We start from the raw sequence: 12,456 nt of genomic DNA on the forward strand, positions 1-12,456 counted from the left end.
CTAGTTAGACACCGTGCGATTGCGGTTATTATATATAGGCATCTCTGAATCCTATCACCTAACCAATAATAATAACATCATCCACACAGAGTGCCCATGCAAACTATGATTCAGAATATTACCATCAAGATCAGAAAGTTAGACGAACAAGTATAATATGCACACGAGTGATTTCCCTCAAATAAAATAGTATATATAATATCATAACGGATGAATTACCGCCCTACTAGGTACTATTCAAACGGATGAGTTACCTCCCTACTTTATTAATAAGCAATACCACTAAAACAAATGAATTACTGCCCTACTATGAAATAGTTATAATACTATTAAAACGGATGAATTACCGCCCTACTAGGTAATATTGTCGACGGATGATTTACCGCCTTACTTAACTTATCTAGGAGCCGTGGGGAAACACAAACACTCCTCGCAAGGAAATCTCACAATGAATATCACAAACAATACATCGAAGCAATCATCGTACATACATATACAACATATATGTCATACTCAAAGATACATGAATAGTACATCAAAGAACACGCAATCATGCACACCGATAGTAAGGACTCATCATGCTCGTAGATAAAGAAAGCTTAATGATTACAAGAAGGTTACAGAGTTCCCACCTCTTTCGATGACAAGCCTTGCCTACCTCGAGATCCATAATCCACTGGTTCAATCTTTAGATCGATCGTTGTTAATAACGACTAACTGTTAATCATACAAGCACTCTAAAGATTAGCCAAAAAGGCTTACAAAGGCTCATAACATAATTTCATGCAATTCTCTAGTTATAGGCTAAGTGAACTATCTAATGGTTCTAACCCCATTTATGGTTATACATCTTATTGTTCTATACTTGTTGTTTATATAAGAGTTTACTGATTCAATTGAGTTGATTCTATAGTCCATTAGATATGTCTTATGAATATCTACAACTTTGTAAAAGGAACCAAAGGTCAATTCAGACCATAAGGTTCCAAACAATCAAAATAGGAATACTAGGCCTAAGCCCATGTCCACTAAACTCGGCCCATTAACACAAGGCCTGGCCCAACTGGGTCAACTAACCGTCAAATGGGTTAACTAACAGTCCACTTCAAATTAAAGGTCAAGTCCAGAGTCAAATGTCAAGGTAAGTCAACTGATCCAAGGTCAGGTCAACGAGTTGAGTCACTGAGTCAAATCGGGTCAAGTCTGGTTATAGGGTCAACTCAGTCAGAAGACTGATTCAGGCAATTAAACTGACTCAGGCGAGTCATACTAGACTATCAACTGATCAGGCTAAAAGACAAGGCCTGAGCCATTAGCTCATGCCACAAACTAAATGCACAATCAATAATATGCAACTACATTCCCTACCAACTTGATTTTATTCATCTGATTCAAACACAAACTGTCCATTCTATACAATTCTATAAACTACAACACCATATAATACCCCACTCATTCATATCCCTTGAACTCTATCAACACTGCCAACTTAGCTACAACAACAACACAACCAAACTGCAGTTCATCATTTCTATTTCTTCCCAGCATCACAGGAACACTGGCATTAACACCAACTACTAATTCATTCATAAACTTCAATTCAGGTAACTCTATCTTCTCCACTTAACTACTCCCAACTCCAACAGCACCAGAGCATAAGTCTTACACACACAAACTGTTAGAACACTCATCTGCAATGCCCCAATCATCCATCTCAGTTCAATTTCGTCATCAAAGTCTCTTTCATAATCTGTATGCATACTAATCACAATCTATACATCTAACCTACAATAAAATTTCCAATACAAGTATCTCACAATGTTCATCACCACCAAGTCACCACCACAGTATCTATAAACCTAAGTCTTCACCATAGAAGAATCATCATCTATTGCAAAACAGAATATCTACATCACTGCTAGCAATCCACTCCATTCAGTGCTAACACTTGCAACACAGTTCACCTCATTAATACCACCAACACCACCAATTATAATCATCTTCATCACCATCTATTAATACAACTTCATCCAACCAAGAAATCAACCCTAAAACATTTCAGTACCAATATCTTCATGCATGCATCACTAACAACACCATCTCACGATACTCATTCAACAACATCACTACCCATAATTCAATCTCCATTTCAACTACTACTGCATATCACCAGCACCAGTTCATAACCATCGTCTTCATCTTCACTACAAACCCATAACTCCATCTTTTCCGTTCTACAATTCTCATCTTCACTCATCTTTATCCAATTCATCTATTTCATCTGTAATCTCCGACTCAGACAAACTAACATGCAAGAACTCTAATTTTAGATTTGATTAACTAAGACACTAAAATTAAACTCCATAAACCTATCTATACTACAATTAACATCAAACCCATCACTATAATCAATTTAGAACGATTTCAAACAAAAATATTAAATTACAACACCCTAAATTCACTTACCCTTTCTCATGGATTCTGAATCGATATTCAAATCAACACCACCTTCATCAATAATCACTAGGGTTCTTAGCAGATTCGTCAATCCTCTTGAATTCTTCATCTCAGACTCAAATACCCTAACTTGAACTCATAATCTCCTCTTTTGGAATTCACAGTATCATCTTCTTCTCCCTCAGAGCTAATTCAAAATCAGCACCACGAACAGTAATTACTACTCAATCAAACCCTATCTCTCTCGACCTCAAAATCTCTCTATTTCAAATACTCAATTCACCAGCAGGTGAAGAACGGAGAGGAAGAAGAGAAAAGAAGAAAGAAGAAGAAAGAGAAAGAAGAACATAAATGAGTTCTCTCTTCCACACGTTTGGTGATAAGACCAAACAATTTCACTATGGTGCCTAACGTTTGGATATGGGCAGCCCAAGGTCGTTCTAAGGCAAAATAATATATTTTCCCCTTCATACTTATCCGATGGTATCTTCTTCGTCCGCTATCCGAATGACACGTTCGAGCAGTCTATTTCGCACAACTTTCCGAGATCCATCTAACGATACTAGTTTCGTATCTATGTTGTTGTTAGATTAATTTTTATTAATTAAAATCTATATTAACTAATCGAGTCATTAGCAAGTAAATCATCTCTTGCTCGCCTCTTGACCGGTCAAATAGCGTTGACGAGCTTGAGGGTCCTTACATTCTCCTCACCTTATAACATTTTCGTCCTCGAAAATGAATCCGTCCTTCTGGTCTTCAAAACTCCTCACCTTATAAAGAGACTCTATATCTCGACTAAGTGCAAGTATTACTTATACTTACAAACACGCGTAAATTAACTCATTTCAGATGAGTTCGAAACAACATGAAATGAAGTATAAACCTATATGGCTTTTTAGAACTAACATCTGTGGCTCTAGGTTCAAAAGTCTACATTTTATTCAATAGATAACTGGATTTACGTACACTAGAAGACACTCTATAATAAAGTTTCTATTTGAGTTTGTAACCTATCAATCAAAATTATCGACCTCAGTTATACTGATTTAAACACTAACAGATAATTAAGTCTATGTTCTTCACATTAATTTTCTATTTCAATAAATTAAGGGTTCTAAATATATGTAAAATACTCAAATAAGTTTCAAAATGAATTTGGTATCTATTGGAATTACTAAACTCACGATTCTCCAGTTCTAGATTGACTAAGTGTCCTCAATTTTTAAATAACTATTCTCTAATTTCTATTGAAGCTTCTAAACTATAATATTGGTTTAACCTATAATTTTCACTTCATATTATAGATATATACACACAACAAGCAAAAAAAAAAAAAAAAAAAAAAAAAAAAAAAAAAAAAAAAACGAATCAACCATTCAATCAAATAAATCTTCCAGTTCTTAATAGCTTTTAGTGATTAAGATTTATCTCACATCCCATCCCAGTCTAAACTAATCTAGTTCACCAACATGCACTAGCTATTTCTATTATCGCCCATATAAGATCTAATAGTGGGCTCTGATACAAGTTGTGATGCCTCAACTCTTACACCTGCTTAGTTATAGGATTACAACCTAATTGAAGCATCAAATCCATATTACCAATCTTAAGAACCATCTTCACATAAAGTTCTAACAAGCAAACCCAAACTCTCTGATACAGTATGTTCGAAAGTCTCTCATGTTATATAAATATATAAATGTGTTGTTTTACAGAATATAAAAATAATACATGTAATACAGATACACGACAACACTATAATCGGAAGAGCCCTAAGCTATGAAATCGGATATCTTCGCACGCTTCATTCCTTCTGATTATTGAAACTGAAGTGGGAACAAGCGAGCACATCGTCCCAAAGGGTGCCCAAAGAAAAACATATAACTTCCAAGTAACCACTAACATGATTCACAGTTCTAAGAACAGAAATTGAAAATAAGAATAATGAATTTAAGCATTCAACAATTCATGCAACAATAAGCAAGTGTTATTCTAACCTCGCCAAACTCATTGGAGAAGACGATGCTAGAACAACCCTAACCAATAATAATAACATCATCCATACAGAGTGCCCACGCAAACTATGATTCAAAATATTACCATCAAGATCAGAAAGTTAGACGAACAAGTATAATATGCACACGAGTGGTTTCCCTCAAATAAAATAGTATATATAATATCATAACGAATGAATTACCGCCCTACTAGGTACTATTCAAACGGATGATCTACCGCCCTACTATATTAATAAGAAATACTACTAAAACGGATGGATTACCGCCCTACTATGAAATAGTTATAATACTATTAAAACGGATGAATTACCTCCCTACTAGGTAATATTGTCGACGGATGATTTACCGCCTTACTTAACTTAGCTAGGAGCCGTGGGGAATCACAGACACTCCTCGCAGGGAAATCTCACAATGCATATCACAAACAATGCATCGAAGCAATCATCGTACATACATATACAACATATACGTCATACTCAAAGATACATGAATAGTACATCAAAGAACACGCAATCATGCACACCAATAGTAAGGACTCATCATCTCGCAGATAAAGAAAGCTTAATGATTACAAGAAGGTTACAGAGTTCCCAACTCTTTCGATGACAAGCCTTGCCTACCTCGAGATCCATAATCCACTGGTTCAATCTTTAGATCGTTCGTTGTTAATAACAACTGACTGTTAATCACACAAGCACTCTAAAGATTAGCCAAAAAGGCTTACAATGGATCATAACATAATCTCATACAATTCTCTAGTTATAGGCTAAGTGAACTATCTAATGGTTCTAAACCCATTTATGGTTATACATTTTATTGTTCTATACTTGTTGTTTATATAAGAGTTTACTGATTCAATTGAGTTGATTCTATAGTCCATTAGATATGTCTTATGAATATCTACAACTTTGTAAAAGGAACCAAAGGTCAATTCAGATCATAAGGGTCCAAACAATCAAAATAGGAATACTAGGCCTAAACCCATGTCCACTAAACTCGGTCCATTAACACAAGGCCTGACCCAACTGGGTCAACCAACAATCAATAACTGTCAAATGAGTCAACTAACAGTCCACGTCAAATCAAAGGTCAAGTCCAGAGTCAAAGTTCAAGGTAAGTCAACTGATCCAAGGTCAGGTCAATGAGTTGATTCACTGAGTCAAATCGGGTCAAGTATGGTTATAGGGTCAACTCAGTCAGTAGACTGATTCAGGCAATTAAACTGACTCAGGCGAGTCAGACTAGACTATCAACGGATCAGGATAAAACACAGTGCCTGAGCCATTAGCTCATGCCACAAACTAAATGCACAATCAATATGAAACTACATTCCATATCAACTTGATTCTATTCATTTGATTCAAACACAAACTTTCCATTCTATACAGTTCTACAAAATACAACACCATATAATACCCCAGTCATTCATATCCCTTGAAATCTATCAACACTGCCAACTTAGCTACACCAACAACACAACCAAAATGCAGTTCATCATTTCTATTTCTTCCCAGCAGCACAAGAACACTGGCATAAACACCCACTACTAATTCATTCATAAACTTCAGTTCAGGTAACTCTATCTTCTCCACTTAACTACTCCCAACTCCAACAACACCAGTGCATAAGTCTTACACACACAAACTATTAGAACACTCATCTGCAATGCTTCAATCATCCATCTCAGTTCAATTTCGTCATCAAAGTCTCTTTCATAATCTGTATGCATACTAATCACAATCTATACATCTAACCTACAATAACATTTCCAATACAAGTAGCTCACAATGTTCATCACCACCAAGTCACCTCCACAATATCTATAAACCTAAGTCTTCATCATAGCAGAATCATCATCCATTGCAAAACAGAATATCTACATCACTGCTAGCAATCCACTCCATTCAGTGCTAACACTTGCAACACAGTTCATCTCATTAATACCACCAACACCACCAATTATAATCATCTTGATCGCCATCTATTAATACAACTTCATCAAACCAAGAAATCAACCCTAAAACATTTCAGTACCAATATCTTCATGTATGCATCACTAACAACACCATCCCACGATACTCATTCAACATCATCACTACCCATAATTCAATATCCATTTCAACTACTAATGCATATCACCAACACCAGTTCATAACCATCATCTTCATCTTCACTACAAACCCATAACTCCATCTTTTCCGTTCTACAATTATCATTTTCACTCATCTCTATCCAATGCATCCCTTTCATCTGTAATCTCCGACTCAGACAAACTAACATGCAAGAACTCTAATTTTAGATTTGATTAACTAAGAAACTAAAATTAAACTCCATAAACCTATCTATACTACAATTAACATCAAACCCATCACTATAATCAATTTAAAACGATTTCAAACAAAACTACTAAATTACAAAACCCTAAATTCACTTACCCTTTCTCTTGGATTCTGAATCGATATTCAAATCAACACCACATTTATCAATAATCACTAGGGTTCTTAGCTGATTCGTCAATCCTCTTGAATTCTTCATCTCAGATTCAAATACCCTAACTTCAACTCATAATCTCCTCTTTTGCAATTCACAGCATCATCTTCTTCTCCCTCAGAGCTAATTCAAAATCAGCACCACGAACAGTAATTACTACTCAATCAAACCCTACCTCTCTCGATCTCAAAATCTCTCTATTTCAAATACTCAATTCACTAGCAGGTGAAGAACGGAGAGGAAGAAGAGAAAAGAAGAAAGAATAAGAAAGAGAAAGAAGAAGAGAAATGAGTTCTCTCTTCGAAACGTTTGGTGATAAGACTAAACAGTTTCACTACGGCGCCCAACGTTTGGATATTGGCATCCCAAGGTCGGTCTAAGGAAAAATAGTATATTTCCCCTTCATACTTATCCGATGATATCTTCTTCGTCCGGTATCCGAATGACACGTTCGAGTAGTCTATTTCTCACAACTTTCCGAGATCTATCTAGCGATACTAGTTTCGTATCTAAATCGTTGTTATATTAATTTCTATTAATTAAAATCTATATTAACTAATCAAGTCATTAGCTAGTAAATTATCTCTTGAGGGTCCTTACAATTCCCACTGATACTGAAATTGAGAATGTTGTTAAAAGTATGCCTTCTTGGAGCTCTCCTGGACCTGATGGTTTTCAGGCAGGTTTTTACCAAACTTAGTGGCAGATTATTGGTAAGGATGTTTTTGAAGTTTTTAAAAGGTTTTTTCAATATGGTTGCATGCCTAGGAGACTTAATAAGACTTATATTTCACTTATCCCTAAGTGTAGAAGTCCTAAAATGCCATCTGAATTTAGACCTATACGCTTGTGCAATGTTTCTTATAAGATTATTTCTAAAATCTTAGCTAATATAATAAACCCTTTTCTGAAAAAACTTGTTCCTCCTTACCAAGAAGCTTTTGTTCCAGGAAGGGCAATTTATGACAATATTATTATTGCTCATGAAATGATTCATTCTATGAAGCATAAGGACGGTTACAATGGTGCTATTAAACTTGATCTGTCAAAGGCTTTTGACAGACTTGAATGGAATTTTCTCAACAATGTTTTGCTGAAATTTGGTTTTAATACTGATTTCTGTAATCTGATAATGCAATGTGTGACTACTACCAGTATTAATGTTTTGTTAAATTGGTCACCTTGTAATCAATTTGAACCAACTAGAGGTATTACACAAGGAGATCCTATATCTCCTTATCTCTTTATTTTAGCCATGGAATACCTCTCTAGGTCTTTATTAGTTGCCGAGAATCACAAAACTATTATTGGTGTTAAAGTTTCTAGGAAGGCTCCTCCTATTTCTCATTTGCTTTTTGCTGATGACATTCTTATTTTTGGTCAAGCTAATATGCAGCATGTTAATGATATTCTCAAGATTTTGAAATTTTTTGGTTCTTTATCTGGTGAAATGCTTAATTTTGACAAATCTTGTGTTTATTTCAGCCATAATCTCAGTCCTGGTTACTGTGATACTCTTGCTAGAGCTCTTAACATGTCCATTGTTACAGATTCTGAGAAATATTTGGGTGCTCCACTGTTATTAGGACATTCCAAGTTGAAATCTTTTGATCCCATTGTGCAATATTTTGAAGCTAGGTCAATCAGGCTGGCAGGTCTACCCTAATTAAATCTATTCTGAAGTCTTTACCTACATATAAAATGGGTTGCTTTAAGATTCCAACAACTTTGATTAATAAGCTGGATTCTCTTCAACTGAGCTTTTGGTGGGGGCGTAAGACATGTAAGGGCATCAAATTTATCTCTTGGGATAGTATTAACAAGTCCAAGGACCTAGGGATTTAGGATTTAGAGATCTTGAGGAATTGTGGGTTCAGATCTTAAGTATGGAAACTTGTCACTGAGGAAGAGGAATTGTGGGTTCAGATCTTAAGTGCTAAGTATTTAAAGATTGTAGTATCCTACATTTAGACAAACTTAATGAAAGTTGCTCTTGGATATGGAGAGGTATTTATAGGTGCATTAAGATCATTAAGGAAAACAGTTTTTGGCCTATTGGTTGTGGTACTAAAACTAAAATTTGGCTAGATTGTTTGGTGGTTGGACTGGATCATCCTCCTATCCCAGCTGATGGACTTGTGAATACTGTTTCTTTTGTTTATGTCTCAGATCTTTTTATAGAAAATACTAAGTCTTGGAATGTCCATTTGATTTACTATCTTTTTACTGAGGATTGTGCTGACAAAATTCTTGCTATGGATGTTCCTATTGCTGGTAATGATAAATTTATCTGGTTGCCAGACATAAGAGGTCAATTCTCTGTCAAAAGTGTGTACAATGTGATTTCTACAAAGACTAACTTTTCTGTAGGAACACACAGTTGTCCCAGTTCTGGTTTGAAAATCTCTTTGGAATGTTAAACTTCCCCATAAAGTTAAACTGTTCATATGGAAATGCATTAGAGACATAATACCAACTAGAGATAAGCTTTCTAGATATAAGAATGGTATTGAGCTTCACTGCAGTTTATGTAATCATGTTGCTGAAACTAGTGATCATCTTTTTCTTAACTGTCCTTATGCAAGATCTATATGGTTAGCAGTCAATATTAATGTGAGCACTGTGATAGAACAACATGGATCTTTTAGAAATTGGGTTATATCCTGGTTCTCTGCAGGTGCAAACCTAGTTTTTGGTTCTGGTATTACGAGGGAAGAGATTAACAAAACTCTTATGGTCACTGCTTGGACCATATGGAAGGATAGGTGTGCCAAAATCTTTCAGAATAAGAATCCTCACAGAGTTCTTTCAGTTGCAGGGATTATTAGTTTAACTAATTTGAATAGTTCTTCTTCAAATAGTATTACAAATTCCCTGCAGGTTCAAAGATGGATGCCTCCTAATGATGGATATTTGAAAATTAATTTAGATGCTTCATTTAAGCAACTGTATTCTCAACGTGGCATGAGACTAATTATTAGGAATTTTGTAGGTACTTGCTTTGGAGTCCAAGGAGAATACTTTAATAGAGGAATGAAGCAAAGAATTGAAGTTGAGGAGCTTGAGTGCAGAGCTATGTTAGCAGCTGTCACTTTAGCAAGACACAAAAATCTTAATAAAGTAGTTTTTGAGAGTGATAGTGATGTGGTTGTGAAATCAATCAATGAGCATGTCTCTTATGTTCATTGAATGAACCGGCATTTTATTTTGGATATTAAATTTTTTCTTAGTAACATTAGGCACCGGAAGTGCATCTCAGTTAGAAGAGATGTTAATAGTGTTGCAAACAAACTAGCTAAAAGAGCTAGAGTCACTAAGTCTAAGTTTGTTTTTCAGTATGATCTTCCACCTGACATAAAAGGCTGGATTAACCAGGATAACAATGTAACACATTAATCTTTCAATGAAATCTTTTTTGCATCAAATTTTTTTTTTTTACCAAACATCAAACCATTTTAGTTTTACAACAACACAACTGAAAAGTGTTTTTATCGAAGTCACAGTAAATTCAGTAATACCACACTCACCTTATGTAAGATAATGTTATGAGTAGGGCCTTTTCAGATCCTTAAAGCAGCTTTAATTATTACCTTAATTAGTCGTGTTGTGATGTGTCTGTTTAATAACGGAAAATGGGTCATTTGTCCAAGTTTTTTTAAAACATGGTTCTAATATGGACGAGTAAAAATTATTATGGGTGAAATGGACACAAGAAAAAAGCAAGAATGAAACTGGATTCATCCTATCTTAAACTTAAAAAATCTTGAGGATGAAACTGGATACATCCTGATGTAAATTAAAAATAAGAAAAACTATTTGAAATTGGGTAGGATGGAACTGTTTACATCCTGGTTATTTTTATATTTTTGTCCATTTAAACAGTATCAAATTTTACATGTCTTTTTCACCCAGAAATTATTATTATTGGTTAATTGATCAATTTTGTGTTTTTTAATAATGACATTGACAGGCGGTGATATTCCCACCAGTTTAATCTCTTATTTTTCCACATTGCTGGCAGGGCTGGCCCCATAGGGTACTCAGGGAAAGGCCCACTTTGGGGCAGCAAGGTGGAGGGGGCAACACAAGCCTAAGTTTGACATAAGGGGTATACATAGGGGGTGTTGTAGAAAATTAATATTCCTGGACTTAATGATGAAAGTAGACAAAAATTTTGGAAGGAAGTTTAATTATTAATATAAATATTTGGGGACTTATCTATGAATCTCTTTAAATTTATGAGTTTATTTAAACTCGTTATTCATTAAACTTTTTTCTAGTTTTTGCCCGACATTTTTATTTTCCATCTCTTGTGTCCTATTTGAGTCTTAAACGTTGATTGGAAAACGGACCTCAACAGATTTTGTTTATCTCCGCCTTTTTCTATTTATAACACACATGTAGAAAGATAATATCTAGAGTTTCTATTTTACTGAGAAGATGTTGGATTTTTTGATCAGTGTTTTTTTTGAAAATGTTAAACCCTTAAGTTTGGGATTTGGATTTTGAAGAAACAACTATTACTTAGATTTTATCATTACAATTGTGTAAGAAACTTAGTAGGGGCAAAAAATATTTTTTTTGCTTCGAGGCAATTTTTTTTTCAGGAACGGCCCTGTTGCTGGCATCCATATTCGACTGTTTTATGGTAAAAATCACTATATGGAAGACAGTAATATTCCTATAGACACGACTGAAGGCGGGACAAATGGGATGGGACATATCCTTTATCCACCTAAAATTTTTCCACTTTCCAGCGTCCATATTCGACTACTTTCTTGCGCAAATCACTAATGGTAGACAGCAATATCTCCCACCAGTCTTATCTAATCTTTAAATTTTTTACTTTCCAGCGTCCATATTTGACTGCTGTGCACATACCGCTAATGGAAGACAGCAATGCTCCCACCAAAAAGATAAATTGTTTTTGTCCGTGAAACCATTTACTAGAACTAAAACGACATATATATAAGGTGATCATCAGTCTAGTCTGGTAACTGAATAGTTTTCAGTGTCGTCTCCTGAGTTTGTTGATCGAACTATTAGTTTTAGCACGATGGCTGGAAGAGGAGGAACAACAGTAGGGATGGATTCAGAAACAGCATATCCATGTTTAGCTGCATGCCAACATGGTCGTGTTAGATTATTGTTAATGATCAAGGAAATCTTACGGCTTGTTATTGTTAGAACATCATTTTCCTTTTCTTTTGTTGAAGAAATTCTAGAATTATTGTTACTGTGGTTATTTTTCAGATTAGAAGAAGAAAATGTTGTTGGGTTTAGTTAGATTAGATAGACAGATGAACGGTAAAGTAAAGAAGTTACTGATGATGAATTATTTAAGGCTGCCCCCCTAGATAGGTGGTTCCCCTGGAGAAACAATATATTGCATGGGAACCAGTTTTAGAGAGAACTCATGAGCAAAAGTTATCACCGTCGAAGTATGTAGCATGAAGACTCGTAATTATAAAGAGTTTATAATCGGCTAGAT

At 35.1% G+C, this 12,456-nt stretch overlaps 1 long non-coding RNA gene across 1 annotated transcript; it reads right to left on the minus strand.

Annotated features, from left to right (window-relative positions):
• Positions 1 to 443: 443 nt before the first annotated feature.
• On the minus strand, positions 444 to 2,851 carry LOC113332380. Its single transcript, XR_003351471.1, has 2 exons — positions 2,467 to 2,851; positions 444 to 717 (listed from the first exon to the last, which is right to left on the minus strand). It is a non-coding gene; the product is annotated as an uncharacterized LOC113332380 (long non-coding RNA).
• Positions 2,852 to 12,456: the final 9,605 nt, after the last annotated feature.

Source organism: Papaver somniferum, unplaced genomic scaffold (genome assembly GCF_003573695.1).
Source record: "Papaver somniferum cultivar HN1 unplaced genomic scaffold, ASM357369v1 unplaced-scaffold_131, whole genome shotgun sequence".
In the NCBI taxonomy this organism is placed as follows: Eukaryota; Viridiplantae; Streptophyta; class Magnoliopsida; order Ranunculales; family Papaveraceae; genus Papaver; species Papaver somniferum.